The sequence below is a fragment of the Bidens hawaiensis genome, unplaced genomic scaffold, assembly GCF_021521415.1.
Source record: "Bidens hawaiensis isolate Kalapana, Puna unplaced genomic scaffold, B.hawaiensis_p1.1 tig00018840_1, whole genome shotgun sequence".
NCBI lineage: Eukaryota > Viridiplantae > Streptophyta > Magnoliopsida > Asterales > Asteraceae > Bidens > Bidens hawaiensis.
Genome location: NW_027492861.1, coordinates 236,904 through 242,903, shown reverse-complemented (window position 1 = coordinate 242,903; position 6,000 = coordinate 236,904).

The following is a 6,000-nucleotide window of genomic DNA, read 5'->3' as shown; positions in this document are numbered from 1 at the left end:
TGGTTATTAAGAAACTCATAGCTCATCTTTTTGAGATTTTTAACCGTCAGTTTAGGATTCAGCGTATAACATGTGGTATTCACAACGCCGTTCCAAAATTGATCGGGAAGCTTAGAATCCACCAACATTGTTCTATCCGCTTCGATTAATGTCCTATTCTTTCACTTAGCTACACCATTATGTTGTGGCACATATGGAGCACTGTATTCACGATGAATTCCCTTTTGAATATAGAAAAAGTCAAACATACTATTCTTGAACTCCGTGCCATTATCACTTCGAATGCTTCTCACATTATGTTTATAAAGTAATTCGATATTAGTGATAAAAGTTTGCACAAGAACTGGTGTATGATACTTCGTGCTTATAAATAACACCCACGAGAATCTTGAATAGTCGTCGGTGACAACCAAACATTAAAGATCTCCAGCAATACTCAGACAGTTTACTAGACCAACAAATCCATATGAAGTCGTTCCAAATTAGTATCAATAGAGTTGATATGCCTCAACATGTGTGATTTCTTCTTTAGTTTTCTCTTTTTGCACGCAACACAGTGATCGGTTAACTTGAAATTCTTTAATGCTACACCATCACCAAATCATTTGCTATAAAATGATTCATTTTGCAAATGTTGATGTGACCCATCCGTCTGTGCCATAGGATCGTGTCCTTCTCAGTTGCTTTAGAGATGAAACACATTGTTGTTGAATACTTTAAACGCCATATCAAGCACATAGATTTCATTTATTTGAGGTGATCGCATGATAACCATGTCCTCGGGAATAACAAATCCCGATTTGAGAATAACGTATTCTTTATCAGTGAATAAAGTTTCATACTTTTTATCACAAATATGTGAAACACTCAAAAGATTATGATCCCTTTTGTCACAATAATTTACTTTCGCGAATGTAATACGACCATTTGATACTTCTCCATCCTTGGTAATCAATCCACCTTGATTCCCGTAAACGCAACATAACTCCCTTGTATATCTTTAACATTTGTAAGAAAATTAAGATTGCTGGTAATGTGTCAAGAGCATCCACTATCCGTAATCCATTTGTCTCTTGAAATAGTGTTGGATGAACTCTGCGTAATAAGTAGACGATTATATCAAAAAGGCAGCACAGACCTCAGTCTTGGGCTCTACTGTGATGTTTCCTTTCAGCATACATTAAGCTTGGGTTTCCTTGTTGGAAGAACATCAGGAACCATACTCTCACTTGATTCCTCTTTTATGTTATTCTGGTGTGATGGATGAAATTGAAAATAAGACAAAGGTTTCTTTGACTTTCATTTAAGATACTCATAACGAATCGCACTTGAATCTACATTTTTACAAATCGGTTTTACATTAGGATCGTAAGAATTAAACCTAACCACTTTTCTAGGGTTAAAATCATGTAACATGATATGTGAATCATTAACCTTGACTTGTGAAGGTTATCTTTTCAAGATACTTTTAACCAAAGGAACTTGTTTTCTAATTAAAGGTTTTTCATTTGATCTTACCTTAGATTCACACTGTTTTGCAACATGCCCGCGTTTACCGCATGAGAAGTGTAACACCCCCGGCTTTAAGCGGAATACGCCCGGGTGTAACGTATAGATCACTCATAGCTCGTACACTATTAAAGCGACAATAATAATATTTATTTTATTTCGTAACATAACAAGTACACAATTATTCATAAATAAAAATAACATGAAAACACATCATCAAAACTATAAATAAGTTCTTTATTCAAATAACCTAAGGTATACTAATGATCTTCATCCTTAGCACGCCATCGATTCAACATGTAGCACATTGAAAATAATAGATTTGTCAACAATTATGTTGGTGAGTATTCATAAGTTTTTCATATACATATACATATATATATATATATATATATATATATATATATATATATATATATATATAATGCGCTATTCAACTTTCGTAATGCAATAAATATTTAAGAGTAAAGTAAATGAAATCAATAAATGTCGTCCTCCCATTCCTTTAGCCGAGGTTGTAGTAATAAGGGAAATGAGAACCACCTTACGAACAACCGAAGTCATAACGTTAGACGGCACATGTTTGTCCCGTCGGACCCTCCCACTATGTGTATGCGTTTGCGTAACTTCCACCATAAGAATAGTAAACACGTTGCAAGCAAGTTCACGTTTAATCATAAACAATATGCAAGAATAATATTCACATGTACGCTAATTGTGAATCGGTTTATAAATAAGCACATAACTAACAAGATAAAACTTGTGACATGCTACACCCCAAAATATTAAAAGCGTTAAAATGGGGTTATGAATAACTCACTTGGAATACGGTAACGAAGAGATGGTGACGATTAAAGCAACTAGATGGTTTCGCGAGAAGTCCCGATAATTTGTCCTAGTTATAAGGTATAAACAACATAAATATCTAAAGTGAAAAGAACGAACTAAACATGAATATAAAACAAAAATAGGTTCATTATATATTTGGGGATATGTGAATTATTAACCTTGACTTGTGAAGGTTATATTTTCAAGATACTTTTAACCAAAGGAACTTGCTTTCTGATTAAAGGTTTTTCATTTGATCTTACCTTAGATTCACACTTTTTTGCAACATGCCCGCGTTTACCACATGAGAAGCATATTCTCATATTAACGAATACTTGTGGTGACAAAATAGGTTTGTATAAAATATCAGGTTGAAAAGATACAACCTTTACATTAGAACTTGAACAAGCCATGTTATTTGCCTTTTTATTTTTATAAAGATCTAGATTGGTGCAATTTGTAACACTTAGAAGTGTATCCAACCCATATGATTTCACAAATTATATAGGTTTTATCAAGTTTGGTTTCTGTTTCACTTGTGATTTGTTAACCATTTTTTTACTTTTCAAAGGCTCTTTCCAGTTCTGTCAAACTTGATGTTTCATCTTGAAACACACTTTCTATTAGCTCAGGTTTCACTAAACTGAAAGAGATATCTTTTTCATTGAATACTTTATTCACCCCTTTTAGTTTATAATATAGACCTCTTGATACATTAGCATTCTTAACAGGATTAATGAATTTCATCAAATCCTGATCAGAAATCACGGGTTTTCCTGATGATTTTTCTTTCTCATTCAAAAATTTTGAACTATAAACAACTTCTTATAACTTATGTGGTTCACATAGAATATGATTTTCACGAGAAATATTCTTATCTTTATTAATCATATGTGGTTCATCGACTTCTTCAACTAAACCGTCACAATCATTTTCGGTGAAAACGATATTACTTTGAACATGAGATATTGGAATTGAATTTTCATTAACAATTTTAAACCATTTTCTGGTTAAGATTTCTTCTCATTGATTACATTATTCACAATCACAGGAGGATCAACAATCAATGGACTATGACTATCATTTTTATTAAGATCTCATGTGTTTGGAATACTTGTATAATCATTATGGAAAGGATGGAGGAGGAATTTCCATAAATCCTAAACCTGTTTTACCATTCTTTTGTTGAATGTTGTTTACTTCAATGATTTCATTTAATAGAAAAGAATAATTTCTGAATTTACCAAGTTTATTTTTCAAATCCATTATCTCATTTCCAAGCTTAGTGACGTGGGTTCTCAGTTTTAGAATTTCTTGAAACAGATTATTTATCATGATTAACTTTACAAACATCTCTGCTTTCAAGTCATGATTACTAACCGACAAAGCATTAATCTTTTTTTTTAGATTTTTCTTCTATCTCAACTACTTGTCGGTAGTTATCATGAATAATCGTAAATCATAAACAGGTTAATCATTGTGGTGACGTAATTAATCAAGTTTAGACTTAAATTCACCACAATGAACACACTTTTGTTCATTAACAACGAATGAACTTACATTAACAGAATCACCCGGCACAAAGTTTAAAGACTTAGAACTATCCGAGTCAGTCTCTGATTATGATACATCACTTTCATCAGTAAGCTGATCACTTCAAATTTCTCAGTTGGCTCAAATAATGCCAAATTTGCTTGATAACTCCCAGCATTTCCCAATAACCTTTGAGACCAGTCAATTCCTTCTTGAGCAACCAAAGCTTGTGCCACACTTGGTAGCAGATTCAGCTCCTTGTGACTTCTCCTTGGACTCAAAGTTGTGCTTCTTGTTTGAACTTCTTTCTTTAGTCCGGGGTACAAAATATTCTATATTCGGTTTGTCACATTTCTTGCCGAAATGAACGAACTCTTGGCAATTGTAGCATTTGACTTTTAACTTATCTAAGCCAATCATTTTGTTCATTGTAGGCAAGTCTTTTCCCGTACTTTGAGTTCACGTTTTAACCTTCCTCACGATCATTGCCATACTCCACTTTATATCTATCAACTCAAGATCATCTGGATCAATCTGATCATAATCTTCATGTTTTAAATCACTTGTAGCAATCTTGCTACCCACCAACTACTCATATGATGTCATGAAAGCACATGATGTGCATAAAATGGTATATAAAAATTTAGTAAATAATGACCAAGCACAACGAGTAATAAAAACCTAGAATACCCTAAACCAAACCACTAGCAACAGGCAAGTGAACCTATCGGGTGTAGAATAGCTATGGGAAGACCGAGAATATCGAACCCTGGAGATACTTATTAAATTAACGAGACTAGTTCTAAAAGCTAATTTAAGTAATAATTAAGAAAATATATATTTTTGGATTTTTATTTATTTTATTTAAAAAATAATAACTAATTAAACTAATTACTTAATTAAATTAAAGTGAACTAGAAAATTAAATTACCGAATAAGACTTTAGCAAATTCAAATGAGAGCAAGAGTTACCTAGGAAAGGAATCCGAATTGTGACGACTCGGGCTTTTTTCGGTTACGGGAAAATGCTATGGGAACCGGGAATGTGAAGGTATGAAGCTCTAGGAAACTTAATGGATCCTTGATCATTCTTAAGATGTCACCTAAAAAGAAATCATAGAGATCATGTAAAAACACCGGCTTATTAGTTCACCTGTCAGTTCACCAACTATGATTAATTACCCTAGAAAACAGCTAACCCGTCGGTTTCACTATCTCAATGCACCTAAGTACACGGGGTGGTCTATGAACAGTCTAAAGGACACAGGTAAACCATAAACAAGTTGCAAACACACAGTAAACAACCCTAACATGCAACCTATAATCAAAAGACATTTAATCAAGTAACATGTGAAACATTCAATCAAGCACAAGTTAAAAGTTAATACGAATGAGACACATCCAATAACTATATTCAAGACTTTTAATTAATCAAATCCCATAAACAAAACAAAAAAAAACCGACAAGTCCAAAACATCATCACAAGCCAAGATAACTAAAAGAGTTTAGCCAATAACCATGTTCAAGAACGACACTAAAATAAATATAAAAGAGTTCATCGAAAAAAAGATATAAATAGGTTCAGCTACTAGCCTGGTAGCTTAAATTATTTGACTTGTATGTCTAGTAGCTTAGATTAATAGAGGAGCTTATGTGCTTGCTTAAATCTTTAATTCTCGTGACTTTTAGAGCAACCTGTATGGTAGCTTCTTTAATTCAGTATATCCGAAGACTTTTTAGACCAACTTGCTTGCTTCCAATTATTTTTTTCCTTCTCTTTGAACGAATTCTTACTTTGACTTGCGGTCACCTCCAAAAGGAATAATAAATAATACTCCCTTCTTCCATCAAACTCCCAAATAAATATATCTGCTCAATACTCCAACCTAAACATCTTTGTGGGGCCTAACTTGCTTTACAAGTGATAATTGTCGACATCTCTTTGGGCCGATCCTAATTAATTATTTGAGCCAACGTGATTAGCATATTGTATGCTTCTTCAAGTTAAATCTAAGCACATCACACCATTTATCTTTCCCTTCGTTTAGTTCACTGTGAAAACAAGCATGTATTTAATAATTAGTAATATCATACATGAACTAAAGACCAGACAATTTTTTTTTCTCGAC